General features: G+C 37.8%; 1 protein-coding gene across 4 annotated transcripts in view; it reads right to left on the bottom strand.

The window, feature by feature from the left end:
* AUH (AU RNA binding methylglutaconyl-CoA hydratase) overlaps positions 1-21,764 on the bottom strand; it is a 192,935-nt gene that overhangs the window by 53,729 nt on the left and 117,442 nt on the right. The window lies entirely within an intron of this gene.

The raw sequence follows: 21,764 nt of genomic DNA, 5'->3' as shown, positions 1-21,764 counted from the left end.
CAAAGGATAGGGGACCCCTGGGTTACCGAGGAGGTCACATACTGGAAATAAAAAGCAAAAAAATACTTGAAGTCAACATTATTAAGAGTAAGATACCACTGGATGTGGATGTAATACATGTTTTGACTTAACTGGAACAAAGGTATCATAAAACCTTAAAGGCAAAGAAATAAAGCCCAGTAAAACTGACCTTAATATGGAGTTAGCAAAACAATCTTTCAATTTTTACATTTGTACTACAGGACTAAACTATAATCACATATGGTATAGATGAATATTTAATAAGAACAAACTTTGTTTCTATACCAGTTGTTATTACTAGTGGCTTTTTAAAAAATCTTTTCCTTTAAACTACTGTATGATTTATAATTTTTAAAAGTACACTAGGGAATATTACTCTTTAGAAAATAATTCAGTATATAACCTCTTTTCATGGTTTGAAATTATGACGTTTACAAAGACTACAATAGACCTTCAAAAATATAGAATGAAAAGCAAGCCTGTACTGAATGAACATTTCAACCTCAGACAATATGCAAGTGATTTCTTCTCCAAGACAAATTTGGAAAAATGAATTTGGCAGGCACCATTCCCATGTTCCATAGAATGCACATGTCAGGCCTCTCCACAAGGCATAATGTGAAGTGAAGAAACTGCAACTCTCAGGATTTATCATATAATCTGATGTTGGATATTTATACTTATAAATAAATCATGACTCACATCTCCTAAAAACTAAGTCTGTAAATAATATCTTCCTCTATATTGTTAAGTTTATAAAGACATTCCACAGAACACCTGTCAAAGCAGAAAATAAATTATGGGGGTATGATCCAAAATGCAAGAGAAATCTGAGAGATTATTAATGGGGTGGAGGTGGCCCTGTCTGACTCCTCACTCAGAACAGGTCTCTCTGCTTCAGCTAAACCAGATTCTTGTCAAGTATGGTGAGGAGTTGGCTTTCATGGCTTTGTGGCTCTTCTGTGATCCTAAATCTTGGTGTTGGAGAGTCAAAGAAGACTGAGGCAACAGGCAGCTTTGGAAGCTGCTTATTGCTAAAGTGGTTTGCGTATCCCCATGCAGGCTGCATGTGAATTAACATTCAGAACCTCTTTCTGACCAGCCAATCAGAATAAGAGTTTGGGGATAAAACTAGTAGGTTTTAAAACTAAGAGGTATAAACCAAGTGCTAGGTCAGGGAACAGGGAAAATCTTTCAAGAGGAGGGGGTAAAGGGGCAGTGCTGAGATGCGGAGTAAAGAGGGAGGTCATCCACCTGTAGCTCAATTCAAGGTCCATTCAACAACAGGTGAGGTTTACATGGGTCACAGAGATGAAATGGGAAGGACAAAACTGAGAAGCAAAATTCAAGTTCCATGCCAGGATGAGTTCATGCTTCCTTTGATTAAGCAATATGAGGTAGGTACTGAAAGTTTTGGAATCAAATTAACCTGTTAAACATCATATGGACATAAACATACCAAAAGAGACTGACTACAAAATACTGGATTAGCTCAGGTGGCAGGTCATGGAAATCTGAATTAACAGAGTGGCAGCAGAAACAAAAGTGAATTAAAAGATGGCTAATCTAAAATAGCAAGTTGTTCAAGAATCTCTTCAGTTAATACAAAAGTAAAGACCTGTCTATATTGGTAAACAATGTAATATGTTTACACGGCAAAGATTATTTCCTGAACATGGAGCACTTCTCTTAACTAACAACAATCCTAAATGGTGGAGTGAGGTCATCAATACATCTACTGTATCTAATATCCTTAATTAGTTACGTGACCCTGAAGAAGGCCCTAAGATTCAGTTCCCACACCTATGACACAGGAGTAATTCCCCTTTTAAGCTTGGTGGTGCAATACGAGACAATGGGGTAATGCCTATCCCATGTGTGGATGCCACAAACGAGCCTGGAATCTAGTATCAACCCAAAGGGCAACTAAATCTGATGTTCACAGCCTGCAAACTGAAATGTTTCAAACTGTCACACAAAAGTTGCAGTGGGGTTTTAAGTTTAGGCTTTAAAAGAGTTTTTATATTCCAAAAGTCCTTATTTGGGCCGCAGGTTTGAAATTTAGACTTCTGACAGTCTTTTAAATTCACTAAATGTATACACTAATACAGATACAATTCTCAGTATCAGAGCAAACTAATTAAACATTGGCACGCTATTAACCCTCAGAATAGTAAATACACAGTTAAAGCAGTGTAAACTTCATGGCTGAAAACACCTAAGAGTGATAAAACAAACTCATGAGTATATCTTTTGTATGACTTCTGAAAATCTTAGTATCTTGAATTTAATTGTCCCGAAAGAGTAGCTTTTCCATGAAGGTATGAATTATATTGACATCATGGATTTCATCTAGTTCTGCAGTTTAGTTGCCTTTAATTTGCTGCCCAAATGTGTAACACGTGAATGATGGCAGCACTACAAAAGAATATAATTTTAAAAGAAAAAGCTTTGCACAGCTGCTTGTAATAAAACAACAAAACCTAACAGCAAGGGCTGATTAGATAAAGATAAATATAGTAACACATGCATTAAGTCTGAAATAGATCTGAGGAAAACTGCTACAGAGGACATTTCCTTGACTATTCTGACAAGCAATTTTAATGATTAAATGTGCCTATGCATGTATATGTACACGTTTAAACACTAAAAGCTATTTAAAATACTCCCTGAAAAGAATCAAAGTTTAATTTCTTATTTTAAACTATTAAATGCTAACTTGGTACACAGTGAAGCTATCATTTAGAAATAACCATTATTATTTAAAATCAAAAGCATAATGTGAATTAGCTTAGAAAATGGCTTTTTAAAAATTTCCAAAACAATCTAACTGCTCATGAATTACAGCACTGTAACTTATGCAGCTCTATTTAAAAAATAAATGAAGGACAAGTTTTAAGTTCTGGCATTTAATCTGCTATTTTACAGAAACTAAATATAATTAAATTTGAGTAATGTCATACAAACATTTTGCTTCACTTTCATCTTATTTTAGAAACAATAAGGATTGATCATTGGTAATATATGGAAGTATTTGAAATTGCTTTTGGCTAGTCTATTAAATCAGTTAGTGAGGCTTAAACTGTAAAACAAATACACATCTACCCAGATTGCAGCAATTAAGCTTATGGTTTATTTAGTGGCATAAAATTACACTTCATAAAATCTGTCCTAAAATAGCATTTGCTAATAAAACTGACCCAGATTATTCTGAAATTCTATACTTCTTACAATGAGATGACAAATGGGACTCACTGCTGTCCCCCCCCCCCCACTTCTGTTCCTTAACCATGTACATTTAAGTCCATTTATGGACTTTTCTATTCTGTACATCTGTTCTCCCACAGGTATCATGCTGTCTTGATTTTTTAATAGTATGTCTTGAAATCAGGAAGTGTGATTCAGTCAACTTTGCTCTTTGCCTCTCCATAAATATTTTAAAATCACTTTACCATTTTATAAAAGAAAAAATAAAGCTGCTAGGATTATAGCTAAGATCTATAATCTACAGATCAATTTGGGGAGAAGTGATATAATAACAATATTGCATTTTCTGACACATGAATGTCTTATGCCTCTTCATTTACTTCACTCTTCTATCATTTCTCTCTACCATGTTTGATAGTTTTGAATGTACAGATTTTACACATACTTTGTTAAATGTATTCCTAAATATTTCATGTTCTTTGATGCTACTATAAATGGGAGTGTTTTTTAAATTTCACTTTTCAATTGTTCACTGTAGCATTATAGTACAATTGATGTTTATATATTGATCTTGTATTCAGAGACTCCGATCAATTCAACCCCTATGTTTTTGGTAAACTTCTTAGGATTCTCTCTGACCATGATCATATGGCACTTGTGAATAAAGAGTTCTTTGCAATCATTTCTTCTTCTTGCCTTGCTGTACTGGCTAGAACCTACAAGTACAATGTTGAAGAGAAGTGATGAGAGTGGACATACTTGCCTTGTTTCCATTCTTTGTGGGAAGGGGTTCAAGTTTTCCTCACTGAAAAGCTGTAAGCATTTTACAAAGGCCTTTTGCCAGATTGAGGAAGCACCCTGTTATTCTAATTTGCTAAGAGTTTAAATCATGAATAATGCTGAAATCTATCAAATGCTTTTTCTGCAAATATTGAGATGACCACAGAATTTTTCTTTTTCTCTGTTAATATGAATTATATTCTTCTATAAAACAGATAAATTAAAATCTTTAGTGTTTGTTGACTACTGACTGATTCATGTAGAACAGTCTGTCCTTAATTCAATCAAGTTATGCAATTTAATCGGGGTGGGTAAGTGATGGCGGTTTTCAAGCTCCCATAGGATTTATTACATCAGAGTTGCTCAAGTCAGAGTCACGACCCCCTACTCCCCAACCAGTTCCCCAGCCTCTTGGCATTTCAGGCCAGAACAGCAGAGAACAGAAGAAATATAACCACAGACTCCTGACTCAGAGAAGCAAAAGTCCCTCTTCCCAGCACTCAGAGTAAGATTCCTGAAGGAAACATCCATCAGGAGCTTGTGTAACAGTAGTTTACCTCCTATATCCAACTTGTCATTTATATATGATTGGGTTTTCTAAATTTGCTAAAACTTTGTTAAGAATTTTTATATCTGTGATACTATAAATAGAAAATCTTAGAGATGCCAAAAGAAAACTACGAGAGCTAATCAATGAATTTGGTAAGGCTTCAGGATATAAAATTAATTTACAGAAAACTCTTGCATCCTATACACTAACAATGAAAAGTCAGAAAGAGAAACTAAGGAAAAAATCCGACTTACCATTAAAACAAAAATAATAAAATATTTACCTAGGAACAAACCTACCTAAGGAGTCAAAAGACCTATACTTAGAAAACTGTAAGACATTGATGAAAGAAATCAAAAACAACACAAATAGGTAGTGAGATTTATCATGTTCTTGGACTGGAAGAATCAGTGTTGTGAAAATGACTATACTACCGAAAGCAGTCTACAGACTCAACACAATCCCCTATCAAATTACCAATGGAATTTGTCACAAAATTAGAACAAAATTTTTTTACAATTTGTATGAAAACACAAAAGACCCCGAATAGCCAAAGTGATCTTAAGAAAGAAAAATAGTTGAAGCAATCAGGTTCCCTGGCCTGAGGTTATACTACAAACCTACAGTAATAAAGACAGTATGGTACTGGCATGAAAACAGAAATACAGATCAATGGAACAGAACAGAAAGCCCAGACGTAAACCCACGAATCTGTGATCACCTACCCTATGACAGAGAAAGAAAGAAAATACAATGGAGAGAAAAAAAGGAAGCCTCTTCAATAAGTGGTGCTCAGAAAACTGAACAGTTCAGTTCAGTTCAGTTCAGTCGCTCAGTCGTGTCCAACTCTTTGCGAACCCTTGAATCACAGCATGCCAGGCCTCCCTGTCCATCACTAACTCCCGGAGTTTACTCAAATTCATGCCCATCGAGTCGGAGATGCCATCCAGCCATCTCATCCTCTGTCCTCCCCTTCTCCTCCTGCACCCGATCCCTCCCAGCATCAGGTTCTTCTCCAATGAGTCAACTCTTCGCATGAGGTGGCCAAAGCGTTGGAGTTTCAGTTTCAGCATCAGTCCTTCCAATGAACACCCAGGACTGATCTCCTTTAGGATGGACTGGATGGATCTCCTTGCAGTCCAAGGGACTCTCAAGAGTCTTCTCCAACACCATATTTCAAAAGCATCAATTTTTCAGCACTCAGCTTTCTTCACAGTCCAACTATGACATCCATACATGACCAATGGAAAAACCATAGCCTTGACTAGATGGACCTTTGTTGGCAAAGTAATATCTCTGCTTTTTAATATGCTATCTAGGTTGGTCATAACATTCCTTCCAAGGAGTAAGCGTCTTTTAATTTCATGGCTGCAGTCACCATCTGCAGTGATTTTGGAGCCCCTAATAATAAAGTCTGACACTGTTTCCACTGTCTCCCCATTTATTTCCCATGAGGTGATGGGACCAGATGCCATGATCTTAGTTTTCTGAATGTTAAGCTTTAAGCCAACTTTTTCACTCTCCTCTTTCACTTTCATCAAGAGGCTGTTTAGTTCCTCTTCACTTTCTGTCATAAGGGTGGTGTCACCTGCATATCTGATGTTATTGATATTTCTCCCGGCGCAATCTTGATTCCAGCTTGTGCTTCTTCCAGCCCAGCATTTCTCATGATGTACTCTGCATATAAGTTAAATAAACAGGGTGACAATATACAGCCTTGACGTACTCCTTTTCCTATTTGGAACCAGTCTGTTGTTCCATGTCCAGTTCTAACTGTTGCTTCCTGACCTGCATACAGGTTTCTCAAGAGGCAGGTCAGGTGGTCTGGTATGCCCATCTCTTTCAGAATTTTCCACAGTTTATTGTGATCCACACAGTCAAAGGCTTTGGCATTGTCAAAGCAGAAATACATGTTTTTCTGGAACTTTCTTGCTTTTTCGATGATCCAGCGGATGTTAGCAATTTGATCTCTGGTTCCTCTGCCTTTTCTAAAACCAGCTTGAACATCTGGAAGTTCACGGTTCACGTATTGCTGAAGCCTGACTTGGAGTATTTTGAGCATTATTTTACTAGCGTGTGAGATGAGTGCAATTGTGTGGTAGTTTGAGCATTCTTTTGGATTGCCTTTCTGAGGGATTGGGATGAAACTGACCTTTTCCAGTCCTGTGGCCACTGCTGAGTTTTCCAAATTTGCTGGCATATTGAGTGCAGCACTTTCACAGCATCATCTTTCAGAGTTTGAAATAGCTCAACTGGAATTCCATCACATCCACTAGCTTTGTTTGTGGTGATGCTTTCTAAGGCCCACTTGACTTCACATTCCAGGATGTCTGGCTCTAGGTGAGTGATCACACCATTGTGATTATCTGGGTCGTGAAGATCTTTTTTGTGCAGTTCTTCTGTGTATTCTTGCTACCTCTTCTTAATATCTTCTGCTTCTGTTAGGTCCATACCATTTCTGTCCTTTACTGAGCCCATTTTTGCATGAAATGTTCCCTTGGTATCTCTAATGTTCTTGAAGAGATCTCTGGTCTTTCCCATTCTGTTGTTTTCCTCTATTTCTTTGCATTGATCGCTGAGGAAGGCTCTTATCTCTCCTGGCTATTCTTTGGAACTCTGCATTCAAATGGGAATATCTTTCCTTTTCTCCTTTGCTTTTTGCTTCTCTTCTTTTCACAGCTATTTGTAAGGCCTCCTCAGACAGCCATTTTGCTTTTTTGCATTTCTTTTTCTTGGGGATGGTCTTGATTCCTGTTTCCTGTACAATATCACGAACCTCCATCCATAGTTCATCAGGCACTCTGTCTATCAGATCTAGTCCCTTAAATCTATTTCTCACTTCCACTGTATAGTCATAAGGGATTTGATTTAGGTCGTACTTGAATGGTCTAGTGGTTATCCCTACTTTCCTCAGTTTAAGTCTGAATTTGGCAATAAGGAGTTCATGATCTGAGCCACAGTCAGCTCCCAGTCTTGTTTTTGCTGACTATAAAGCTTCTCCATCTTTGGCTGCAAAGAATATAATCAATCTGATTTCAGTGTTGACCATCTGGTGATGTCCATGTGTAGAGTCTTCTCTTGTTGGAAGAAGGTGTTTGCTATGACCAGTGCATTCTCTTGGCAAAACTCTATTAGCCTTTGCCCTGCTTCTTTCTGTACTCCAAGGCCAAATTTGCCTGTTACTCCAGGTGTTTCTTGACTTCCTACTTTTGCATTCCAGTCCCCTATAATGAAAAGGACATCTTTCTTGGGTGTTAGTTCTAAAAGGTCTTGTAGGTCTTCATAGATTCGTTCAACTTCAGCTTCTTCAGCGTTACTGGTTGGGGCATAGGCTTGGATTACCGTGATATTGAATGGGTTTCCTTGGAAACGAACAGAGATCATTCTGTCGTTTTTGAGATTGCATCCAAGTACTGCATTTCAGACTCTTTTGTTGACCATGATGGCTACTCCATTTCTTCTAAGGGATTCCTGCCCACAGTAGTAGATATAATGGTCATCTGAGTTAAATTCACCCATTCCAGTCCATTTTAGTTCGCTGATTCCTAGAATGTCGACATTCACTCTTGCCATCTCCTGTTTGACCACTTCCAATTTGCCTTGATTCATGGACCTAACATTCCAGGTTCCTATGCAATATTGCTCTTTACAGCATCGGACCTTGCTTCTATCACCAGTCCCATCCACAACTGGGTATTATTTTTGCTTTGGCTCCATCCCTTCATTCTTTCTGGAGTTATTTCTCCACTGATCTCCAGTAGCATATTGGGCACCTACAGATCTAGGGAGTTCCTCTTTCAGTATCCTATCATTTTGCCTTCTCATACTGTTCATGGGATTCTCAAGGCAAGAATACTGAAGTGACTTGGCTGTGAAGGACCACACCACAGAGGCGTGGTCGTGGTCGTGAGGAGCTACCCCTCCTCGTCCAAGGGCAAGGGTAGCAACTGAGAGCGCCAGGCTGAGACAGCACAAGAGCTGTGGCCGAGAGGAGCTTCCCCACGCCTGAGGTCAGGGGCGGCGGCCGAGAGTAACTACCCCACCCCAGAGGTCAGGGTCCCCACCCGAGAGGAGCTACCCCACCTCCAAGGAGGGGCTGCTGCGCGGGCTCAGGAGGGCCGAGAGGAGCTACTCCACGTTCAAGATCAGGAGGGGTGGCTGTGAGAAGATACCCCTCGTCCAAGGTAAGGAGCAGCGGCTGCGCTTTGCTGGAGCAGCCGTGAAGAGAAACCCCACGTGCGAGGTAAGAGAAACCCAAGTAAGACGGTAGGTGTTGCGAGAGGGCATCGGAGGGCAGACACACTAAAACCATAATCACAGAAAACCAGCCAATCTGATCACAGGACCAGAGCCTTGTCTAACTCAATGAAACTAAGCCATGCCCACCCAAGACGGCGGGTCATGGTGGAGAGGTCTGACAGAATGTGGTCCACTGGAGAAGGTAATGGCAAACCCAGTATTCTTGCCTTGAGAACCCCATGAATAGTATGAGAAGAAAACTGAACAGCGACATGTAAATCAACAAGATAAGAACACTCCCTAATACCGCACACAAAAATAAACTTAAAATGGATTAAAGATCTAAACATAAGGCTGGACACTATAAAATTCTTAGAGGAAAACATAGGCAGAACACTCTTCCAGAAAACATAACAAGATCTTTTTTGACTCACCTCCTAGAGTAATGAAAATAAAAACAAAAATAAACAATTGGGACCTAATGAAACTTAAAAGCTTTTGTACAGCAAAGGAAGTCATAAACAAAACAAAAAGACAACTCATGGAACAGGAGAAAATATTCGCAAATTAAAGTAACTGACAAAGGATTAATCTCCAAAATATACAAACAGTTTATGCAGCTCAATAAAAACAAACAAAAAAATAAACCACACAACACAATAAAAAATATGGAACGAAGACCTAAATAGACTTTTCTCCAAAAAAGACATACAGACGGCCAACAAACACATGAAAAGATGCTCAACATCACTAATTATTAGAGAAATGCAAATCGAAACTACAATGAGGTATCACCTCACACTGGTCAGAGTGACCATCATCAAAAAATCTACAACAAATAACTGCTGGAGCGGGTGTGCAGAAAAGGGAACTCTCCTACACTGTTGGTGGGAATGTAAATTGGTAAAGCCACTATGGAGAACAGTATGGAGAGTCTTTAAAACACTAAAAATAGAATTACCATACGACCCAGCAATTCTACTCCTGGGCATACACCTGGAGAAAACTGTAATTCAAAAAGATACATTCACCCTATTGTTTACTGCAGCACTATTTACAGTAGCCAGGACATGGAAGGAACCCAAATGTCCATCAACGGAAGAATAAAGAAGATGTAGTACATATATACAATGGAATATCACTCAGCCATAAAAAGGGACAAAACTGTGCTGTTTACAGAGATGTGGATGGACCTAGAGACTATGAGTGAAGTAAGTCAGAAAGAGAAAAACAAATATTGTATAATGCTTTTATGTGCAATCTAGACAAATGATACAGATAAAATTATCTGCAAAGCAGAAATAGTGATACAAACACAGAGAACAAACACGGATATCAAGCAGCTAAAGTGGTGTGGGATGCACTGGTAGGCTGGGATTGACATATATACACTACCATGTATGAAACAGATAATTAATTAGAACCTACTGTATAGCACAGGGAACTCTACTCAATGCTCTGTGGCAACCTAAATGAGAAGGAAACCCAAAAAAGGGGAATATGTGTATATGTATAACTGATTCACTGTTGTACAGCAGAAATTAACACAACATTTTAAAGCAACTATATTCCAATAAAAATTCATTAAAAAAAAAAAGAATTTTTATATCTGTTTTCAGGAGAGATACTGGTCTGTAAATTTCTTTCTTTTCCACTGTTTGGTTTCGTAGGAAAGTAATGAGGGCCTCATAAAATGAGTTGGGACCTGTTCTCTCCTTCTCTGTTTTCTGAAAGAACTTAGGTAGAATTGGTCATAATTCTTCCATAAATGGACAATAAATTTCACCAGTGAAGCCATCATGCCCAGAGTTTTCCTTATGGAAAAAAATTTTAATTACAAATTCAATTTCTTTTTAAAAAAAAAAAAAAGCAGAGGTATTCAGATTCTACTTCTTATAGCCTTAATTTTGGAGAATATCCTGGTATAAAGGTATTTATGATATTCTCTTATAATTCTTTAATAGCTGTAGGATTTGTAGTGACAACTGATCTTTAATCCTGATATCGGTAATTTGTCTTTGTTTTTTTGTTGTTTCTTGATTATCAGGTTAGTTGACAGTGTTAATGGCTTTTGGTTTTACTGATTTTTTCTCTAGTTTTCTCTGTTTGTACAAAGTCTTTTTCACTAACTTTATCTTTATTACAAGTAGTGGTTCAGTTTACTGATTCTAGATCTTTCCTTTTGCTTTCTCATATAAACTTTTGAAACTCTAATTTCTCTCTAAAGAGCATTGTTTTAGCTACATCTCACAAAATTTAATGTTGTTTTCATTTTAAGTTCAGAATATTTTCTAATTTTCTCCTGTGTTTCTTCTTTGACCCATGTATTTACTTAGCAGTCATTTAATTTCTAAATATCTAGAGACTTTCATTTATTTTCAGTTACTGATTTTTAATTTAACTCTGTTGAGGTCAGAAAATACAGTCTGCATTATTTCAACCCTTTAAAGTTTATTAAAATTTATTTTATGGGGTTCATCTTTCTGTTTTGATAAATATTCCATGTACAATTTAAGTTTGCTATATACTCACTGATTTTCTTTCCATTTGCTCCACTAATTATGAAATCTCCAGCAAAAATAGTGGATTTCTTGTGGCTCAGCTGGTAAAAGAGTCTGCCTGCAATGTGGGAGACCTGGATTCGATCTCTGGGTTGGGAACCCCCTGGAGAAGGGAAAGAGTACCCAGTCCAGTATTCGGGCCTGGAAAATTCCATGGACTGTACAGTCCACGGGGTAGCAGAGAGCTGGACACGACAGAGCAACTTTCACTTGATCTCTGCTTTTCATTTTCATTATGTCTGCTTCCATTATTTTGAAGTTCTGTTACTTTAAAATATCCCTCATTGTTACTAGTAAGATTTCTTATTCTGCAATCTAGTTTTCTGGTATTAATATAGCTATTCCATCTTTCTTATCTATCGTTAGCATGCATATCTTCTTCAATTCTTTTAATTTTAACCTGTCTGTATCTTTATAGCTAAAGCATAGCTCTTAATAAACAGCATATAATTGAATCTTATTTTTTTAACCATCTGTTTTTAATGACATTATAAAGAAAAATTTACATTTAATATGATATCAATATGGTTAGGTTTAAATTTACCATCTTGAGATTTACTATTTTTCTCATCTGGCCTTTATTACCTATTCTTTGGACTTTCCTGGAGCCTCAGACAGTAAGTGCCTACAATGCATGAGACCTGGGTTCCATCCCTGGGTCAGGAAGATCCCCTGGAGAAGGAAATGGCAACCCACTCCAGTATTCTTACCTGGAAAATATCACAGATGGAGGAGCCTGGCAGGCTATGGTGTTGCATGGTGCAACTCTTTGCACAGTCCATGGTGTTGCAAAGAGTCAGACGGGCCTAAGTGACTACCACCACCTATTCTTTTATTATCTTTAAGATTTTAGCATTTTTAGTATTCTAGTCTATCTTCAATACTAGTTTATTAACATTTTTTTTTTTTAAATGAGTGGTAGCCTTTCTCAAGTAGGGTTTTGGGAGAGAACAAAGCCAAGAGGAAGTGAGATGAGTAAATGTTTTTAAATGTCCCAATGACAGTACACTACTCTTGGATGAACAAGACAGAAGTTAATTAACGATGTCGATACACTCTTCTCTGTCTTTCCACAACTCACCCTGGGTCAGCTATGGTTTTTCTTTAATGATATTGACTGTAACCATCTATATCTCAAAGTCAATAGCAACCAAACCTTCTTTAACACAGATTAGTGCTAAAAGTTGAAAATCAACAACCAGCATCTACATTATGCCAGACCAAGAGGTGAACTAAAATTACATTTCATTCTTTATGAGTCTGATCACTCCAAGAATTAAAAAAAAAAAAAATCTAGTTCTAAAATTAAATAGACCCATTTTCCTCACTGATGGTTTTAAAAGCATGGCCTGTCCTCCCACATTAGGCCACAAGGGGAGTTTTCCCTTGGGTTTCTAACTTTTTTCTTTCTGGGAAGTTTGGGAGGGGGTGGGACAAAGGTTATCTCCAAGCTGTCACTCCTTGCTTTCCCCCATGAGTCTTATACTCCTCCCTCCAATTTGGAATGGTTACTATCAGGACTTCTTTTATTGCTATTATTCCTGGATTTGTATTGATGCCCAATTAGGTTGATTCGTCTATTTCCCAGAGGCCAAGTTATTTCTTAATAAGCGTACTTGGGAAACAAATTTCTCTAGCCTTTATATGAATAAAGTATAAGGAAATGAAATGTCTTTATTAGGACAATGAAAATGTCTTCATTCTGCTGTTACACCTGAATGTCAGTTTGTCAGGTCTAGAGTTTTGGGTTGTTTACGTGTTTGCCTTTGGACTTAGCTGGCAATACTTAGAGCATCCAGTGTTAAGACTGATAAACCACTGATGTGAGTTGGAAACTTCTTCATACTTGGATAATTTGTTTTTCTTCCTCTCTGAAAATTTTTATAACCCTGTCTTAATCCTTGAAACACTGAAATTTCACAAATATACACCCATGGGTGACTTGTTTTCATTAACCGTGCTGGCTCTCAGTGGGTCATTTTATTGTACGGGCATGTGTCTTTTCTGCCTCTGGGAATTACCTTCCCTTTCTTTTTTGATACTTTCCTCCCCTCTTTTTTTCTTTTCTCTCACTTCTAATAAGTCAAATATCAAACCTCATAGATTCATTTTCTAAGCACCTCTTCTTGCATTTTTCTTTTTGGGGTCTTTGTCTACATTTCGAAAGATAACTTCAACTTTCTTAGATTTTCGTATCAGCAATCCTTTAAAAAATAAATACATAAATCTAATAGCATTTCTTGTAATATCATTGCTTCTGCAGAACCTGTTTTCTTAAGGCCCCATTTTTTTTTTTCCTTTCATGCTGTCAATTCTTCTTATAAACTCAATGACCCCTCTGGCTGGCTGTTCATTTAAGACGGAAATATAGGAAGATAGAATTGCTCTCCTTTTCTCTGTTAGTTGGTCTGTTTTTTTTCTTTCAGAAAGGCTTCTTCTCTAATTGGAAATTATAACTCCATGTTTAATCAGGGCAGGCAGGCTTTACTTGATGTGAACAGGAATCAACCTGACTGCTGAGCAGGAAACCTCCCCCAAAATAAGTTTTTGCCTATTTTGCCTAATAGTATGTACCAGCTGCCTCTGTTTTAAATATGTGTGCACATGTGTGAACATGTGAGCATGTGCACTGAGTATTGGGAGAGTGGGGCAGGGAGACTGATCTGTACAATTTAACAAACCCTTCAATTATATCCTGTTTTTGAAAAGCTCATATCTAAGGTACAACCTCTGAAACAGCTGCTGACTCTGAGCCCCTCCAAGATTCCCTTAGAGAGACTGCCTTCCATTTCTTCCGAGGCCCCCAGGCAGTATATCTAAGTTGGAGCTTTTCAATCTGTCTCATCGCCTACATTCCAAAAAAGTTGTTGAAATCTCTTGTCTACTGAAGACTCCTCTCTCCTTGCCTTGCTATTTACTGGTTACTGATTAAACCTTTTTTTTTTTCTTTTAGAGTCTGTGCTTTCATTTCGATGAGGCTTAAAATGGCAGGTGCCAACTAACAGTGTTCAGTGACTAGTCTACTTTCTTGATCAAAAGACTTAAAGATTCTTAAGCTTATAGTGGAAAGTTATACTCAAAAGTAGAGACAACAGTAAAATGAAGTGTCATACACTGATGACTAACTTTCAAGGTATTCTAAGCAAACAAAATTCGATCATTTGCAGCTTCTACAATAAATGCTATTGAGCAAAGTCCTCTGTGACTGGCCTATATGGATAAAGATTATACAATATCTAAAATCCACTGTGTAAGAATGAGTTTGTCATATAATTTGATTTTATAGTTGGGGCAAGAGTTCCTTACATTATCTGTTACATGGAATTTTACAGAATAATTGCCCAGAAGGGAACACAGGCCACACAGAGTCAATCCTCTTCTTTAACAAGTAAGAGGAGCCCAAGAGTTGGGAATGTGTGTTACGTCTGGGGACATGAAGTCACAGGCTGGGGCAATGCCATCTTGCCTATCAATTAACTGAATAGGCAAGACCCTTTCCCTCTTCTTAATATCTTATTCATAATTAACTTAGAAGGAATATCTAGTTTAATATAAATACTTTATAGGCTAAGCTGCAAACTTTACATAAAACTGTAAAACAAAGTGAGATTTTAGAGAAACTAGGAGCACATCACAAGCTGCTTGGGAGCCCTGAGTGCATGTGTTCCCTTCAGGTCTGCTTTAGTGGGAAATTTCAGAAACACAAAGCTAGTTACGAGTAAAACCAGCTCTCCAGCACCATGATGCAGATCTCTTTAGTATCAGTTCAGAGAGCAGAAAAAGAAGTGTCCCCCGAACCTGCTGCTGTGTCTCTAAGAGCCAGAGCTAGCAATGCATGTGCTAGAAAGGTACCCCAGCTCCCAATGTAAGACTCCATGGAACAACTAGCATTTACATGGCACTTTGCAGCATTCAAAGCAGTTTTTAAGAAGATAACAAATATAATAAATCTTACAACAGCTTTGTAATAGAAATTTATCATTACTCTCATTCCATAAAGAAAGAAAAGCTCAGAGACCTAAATAACCTGCCAAAATTAGTAACCTGCAGCATAATTAGTAAATGACTTAAACTCAGTTTCTTTAACTCCAAACTTCCACAATGTAGAACAAAACCTGTGTGTCCCTTAACTGTTCACCTGCTCCCTTTTTGTGCTTTCTGGTTCTTGTTTAATGGTTGTAATAGCCAAATAGAAAAACCCAAGGTTTTCAGAAGTATGTTTTCACTTGCCTGCATTTTTTATTGCTTTGGCCCTCATCTACTTGCCCTACAAGTGGAAAGCAGATGTGAAGCTACTGCTAGGAGCATGCATCCTCCTTCCTTGGTTGTGTCTTCAACTGAATTGATTAGTGGCTTCAACTGCCATGTCCCTTTCCTGCTCTCCGTGATTCAACGGAGCCTGTCTCCCATGGGTAATATTCGGTTGCCTCTTCTCTGGTGTAGTGGGTACTCCAGGCAGGCAGGTTAGATAAGTGATAAAAGAAATCACCCCCCCCCCTTCCTAGTCCCTTTTTCCCTACTCTGTGAAGGCTTTCCTTCCCTAAGGCTACTACCACCTTTTCCATACTAGTTCTTAGAAGACAGACAACAGTGCAGTTTGGCTGGTTCTAGCACCTCCATCCATAAATACCACATTCCTACCCAGAACTCCTATCCCTGGACTGACAAGTCTGTCCCACTAACTCTAAGCTTTACCCATGAAAGCTCTGGTCACCAAACATCAACTCCAGAGTACTCTAAGGATGCCCTTCAGGAAGGTAAAATGAAGACTGTAAATCCACGGAGTCAAATCTTCTCTGGACAACATTACCATTCAAAGTTTAGTCACAGAATACTGTTTCCTTTTATACTCAAATGTACAAAGAATTCATCCAAACTCTGTATTAAATTAGGCTTGAGTACTATCCCATGGGCCTCCTCATCCTATGCAACATTTCTATGACAAGAACATCCACTGGGTTAAACTCATGTTAACGTAACTCACTCCTGTGTCAGGAAGGGCACAAAATTTAAAGAGCTTGCAAAACCTATGAATATGAAAAGAATACACATGTACACTTACATTGAAAAAAATATGACACTCCATGTACATACTTTTTAAAACCCCAAGCTTCTATTTTTTATGCTGATATACCAGTTGCAACTATTTCACAGTCCTGTTTTGAAAGCTGGGATACCTTTATAGCATATGCACTGCTAAGTCTGGGTCTTCTGAGGTAAATCCATATATCCTCAGTTGTGATGAGCCTATATTCAAAGCCACTGTACATAATACATCTATATGTACATAATACATCCATAATACAGAGAAGAACAGCATATACTTAATAAACAGCAATATAAGATGCTGGTCTGACTACCCTTTCACCAGGTTTATCCTACATCAAGGTGATATGATTCAGATAATTAACCCTTTCCAAATGCTGAAAAAAGTTCCCTCCGTAGAGATGGATTAACTATAGAAATGCTTAACTGTCCAGAAGGCCAAATGCAAAAGGATGTGACAGAGTCAGAGAGTGATCTAATACAAAAACCATGTAATGACAGATCTAAATATAAATGCTCAATTTTTTATTTCACTAGTTCTGAAATGAAAAATTTCAGAAAAATGAAAAAATTTTCAGAAAAATTTCTGAAATTTCATTTCAGAAAAATAAAAAATGACTGAAAAAAATTAATTTTCTTTCAGTATATAATTCTAGTAATATTTTAATTTTTATAAAAAGAAATGTCTTCAATGAAAAAAGTATATTTTATTCTATATGAATTCTAAAATGCTTCAAGTTTAGTCATCTTCTAACTCTAAAACTGTCACTTTGAAATCAGAAGAGAGAAAATGAAGTACTTATTTACTCCACATCTTTTTAAAAAACCTACATTATATAAAAATTCAGTGAGGAAATATTTTATTTCAGCTGCCCTTCACACAACATCCAGTAACTAATTAATTGGCTTTAAACACTAGGGCACCTGGGTAGCATTTTTAAATACAATTCAGCAAAAAGAAAAACACTGCCAAATACCTTTATAAAGCCTGCTATCCACATGGGTACAAACTCTGTCTACAAACACTAACTAAAAAGAGACAAAAAGTCAAGGTCTACAGGCCAAGTGTGCGGACTGTCTCTGAGCCACGGAGTTGGAAACTGCCACCAACTGTATAATACGAGCCGGCAGGACATGCTTACTAAAATTAAAACACCACTTTAGACTTGGTATCTCTGTGACTCTATGGACTGTAGGCTCCTCAGCCCATGGAATTTTCCAGGCAAGAATACTGGAGTGGGTTGCCATTTCCTCCTCCAGGGGATCTTCCCCATTCAGGGACTGAACCCACATCTCAGGTCTCCTGCATTGGCAGGCAGGTTCTTTACTGCTAGTGCCACCTGGGAAGCCCTTAGACTTGAAAAGGATATGCTTTTTTTAGCCAATTAAAATTCTGGTGAAGGTGATAAGCAACTAAAATTGATTCTGCTTAGTGTAAAGAAAATGGGATTTCTGGAAGGATCTCAAGGGAGGCTCTGAAAGATAACAGGCAGACACCGCAAGTCCAACTGGTAATGCCACAGTCAGGGTCATGCTGTGGGAGCTCCACCACCCCCTGTAGGGTCCCCTGGGAGAGCACCCACCCTGGGGGAGCTCAAGGTTGCATGCCCAAGGGAGAGGAGGGGGGACTCTGGTTCCCTCCTTAGTGGGAACAGGCTCCGTGATCTCCTCATGGAAACTGGAGTGTTTTCAGAAAGGAGAATGGACACTAGGAAACCAAAAAGCAACAAATGCCTACTGCAGACCACCAACAGTCTGGCAATACTGAAATATTTCTCAGTGTAATTTGATGAACTCAAGTCATATTTACATGGTTATGGCTCTCAGAGAACTCAAACTATTTAAATGTCCCTATGTAGGGCAATAAAAGAATAAACACCTTATCTTTGGGCTCTACTTAGAATTTTTGTTCAATTCAGATTGTGATCAATATAAACAAAGAATCAATATGTGACAGGCTCTGGTGCTGCCATATGTGGTACCTGTCAAATCAAACACTGTAGTTATTCACTCAGGAAAATATGCTTTAATTTCCAACTAAATTTGCAAACTAATATTCTTTACTTTAATACAGATAATAGGTTTGCCTCAGTACTTTTCAAAAGACCTAAACTTTATGAAGATTAAATATTAGTATTTATAGAAAATTCCACTGAAGGTTGCTACCTTTCAACTAAAAAGGATAAATAGAGGGTAAAAGTAAACACCATAATAAGATCAAACTACCTTAACAAAAAATATCAAGGTGTAAGTTAGATTTCATATATCTAGAAAAAATTAAATAATAATAGTTCAAAAAGGGTAGATACATAAATCTTTATTAGAAAAATGTTTCAAAACACTTTAAAATAATATTTATAGAACAATAACAATAATAAATAATATTTATAAGTTCCCCTTCTCAAAATACTCAGTAATATGAAATTTGGAAATATCACTTACATAGAGTACTTAGAATTTAACTGAAAGGACTGTTTGTTTGATGGAAATGATGCAAAAAATAAATCGGAAGTTATAGTAGCATTCATCCAAACCCAATCATAAAATACTTTACAACAAATTAAATACAAAAAAGCATGCTTCCAAATGGTGGCTGTGGTATGTGCATTTGCTCAGAGACAATTAATGCATGCAGCTGGTGCTAACCTTCAGTAAGTTTCAATCAAAGCTTGACAGCTACCAGTTATATTTCACACACAGGGTAATTATAGCAAATGGCATTTAGGCTTAATGTTCTGCCATTTCTTTTTCTTTCTGGAATGTAATCAACAAGATATTAAGATTGCTTCTGCTTAGCTTTTCTTTAATCTTCACACTGACAAAAATAAATATTCAATCATAAGGCATTTAGAGTAAAGTATAAGTGGGGGAAAAGACCTGACGTTCAGTAGAATTTTTCCAATGACAATTATTTCAACAAATGATATATTTATAGACTTTCTACATAATAAAATAATTTAGCCTTTTCATAAAGAAATACAATATCTTCACTATGCTTCTCACTTTCTACAATGCCCCTACTTCTCTACATTTATTGTACTCACATACAAGCATCAGTGTGAAATGCTTTTGCATGCTCACTAAGGAAAAACTATAGCAGCTCCCCCGGAGGTTATGCTGTTCTGAAACGCTGTGCTTCTACACACTCTGTGTGTGCGGTAGGACAACTAAAAAGGATGATGAGCATATGGTCTAGATTTAATAAAGCAGGTGCTTTCATTTTTATGTAAACTATTTCAAGTGCTAACTCCTATGTGAGTGTACTTTTTAAACTATGTTCTACAAAAACTGCATATACACATATATATATATATACACACACACACACAAACATATATATAACCTCATTACATGTATACTTGCTAAAATGAATTTAGGCTGATCTTTAAAAACTCTGCCTATCAGCTATCTATGCAACCGCCATTACTCTCCTGGACCAATCAGCACATCTTGATAATCAAAGTGGTCCAAAAGCTATGAGTGCTCTGGGTGAGCCTTGCTCCCTTCTGGGCCTCCAAACTGCTTCACTAGAAATCGCCTAGGGTACCAGCAGTCCCCTACCGCTGTTGGTAAGATGACCAGGACATCTCAATCTAATGGCCTTTTGGTTAAGCATTCCTTTTCTTCTCTCTTAATTTTTATCATTACCACATTTATCACCATCTAACAAAACTACATTGTTTACTGTTCAGTCGCTCAGTCATGTCTGACTCTTTGTGACCCCATGGACAACAGCATGCCAGGCTTCCCTGTTCTTCACCATCTCGCAGAGATTGCGCGAACTCATGACCATTGAGTCGGTGATGCAATCCAACCATCTCATCCTCTGCTGCCCCCTTCTCCTCCTGCCCTTAATCTTTCCCAGCATTAGGGTCTTTTCTAATGGGTCATCTCTTTGCATTAGGTGGCCAAAGTATTGGAGCTTCAGCATCAGTCCTTCCAGTGAATATTCAGGGTTGATTTCCTTTAACAGTGACTGGTTTGATCTCCTTGCTGTCCAAGGGACTCTCAAGAGTCTTCTCCAGCATCAAAATTTGAAAATATCAATTCTTCAGGGCTCAGCCTTCTTTACGGTCCAACTCTCACAACCATATATGACTACTGGCCATAGGTCTGTCATAGCTTTTCTTCCAAGGAACAAGTGTTTTAAATTTTATGGTTCCAATCACCATCTGCAGTGATGTTTGGAGCCCAAGAAAATAAAAGCTATCACTGTTTCCACTTTTTCCCTATTTGCCATGAAGTGATGACACTGGATGCCATGATCTTAAGTTTTTTGAATGTTGAGTTTTAAGCTAGGTTTTTCACTTTCCTCTTTTACCCTCATCAAGAGGTTTTTTAGTTCCTCTTGACTTTCTGTCATTACAGTGGTATCATCTGCGTATCTAAGGTTGTTGATATTTCTCTCAGCAATCTTGATTCCAGCTTATGCTTCACCCAGCCTGGCATTTCACATGATATACTCTGCATATAAGTTAAATAAGCAGGGTGACAATAAGCCTTGACAAACTCCTTTCCCAATTTTGAACCAGTTTGTTGTTTCATGTTTTGTTCTAACTGTTGCTTCTTGACCTGCATACAGGTTTCTCAAGAGACAGGTAAGGTGATCTGGTAGTCTCTTTGAGAATTTTCCAGTTTGTTGTGATCCACACAGTCAAGAGTCTTTAGAAGTAGATCTTTTTTTCTTTGGAATTCCCTTGCTTTTTTCCTATGATCTAACAGATGCTGGCAATTTGATCTCTGATTCCTCTGCCTTTTCTAAATCCAGCCTGAACATCTGGAAGTTCTTGGTTCATGTACTGCTGAAGCCTAGCTTGAAGGATTTTGAGCATTACCTTGCTAGCATGTGAAATGAGCACAATTGTAAGGTAGTTTGGACATTCTTTGGCATTGCCTTTCTTTGGGATTGGAAATGAATACAGACCTTTTCCAGTCCTGCGGCCCCTGCTCAGTTTTCTAAATTTGTTGACATATTGAGTGCAGCACTTTAACAGCATCATCTTTTAGGATTTGAAATAGCTCAGCAGGAGCTTCATAACCTCCACTAGCTTTGTTCGTAGTGATGCTTCCTAAGGCCCACTTGACTTCCCACTCCAGGATGTCTGGTTCTAGGTGAGTGACCACGTTGTCATGGTTATCTGGGTCATTAAGACCTTTTTCGTACAGTTCTTCTGTGTATTCTTGTATTCTTCTGTTCTTAATCTCTTCTGCTTTTGCTAAGTCCTTGCCATTTCTGTCCTTGCCATTTTATTGTACCCATCTTTGCATGAAATGTTCCCTTGGTTTCTCCAATTTTCCTGAAGAACTCTCTAGTCTTTCCCATGCTACTGTTTTCCTCTATTTCTTTGCACTGTTAAGAA

The sequence above is a fragment of the Cervus canadensis genome, chromosome 30 (assembly GCF_019320065.1).
Source record: "Cervus canadensis isolate Bull #8, Minnesota chromosome 30, ASM1932006v1, whole genome shotgun sequence".
Taxonomy (NCBI): domain Eukaryota; kingdom Metazoa; phylum Chordata; class Mammalia; order Artiodactyla; family Cervidae; genus Cervus; species Cervus canadensis.
Note: the sequence above shows the minus strand (reverse complement) of the source record. Positions and strands in the feature narration are given on the sequence as shown.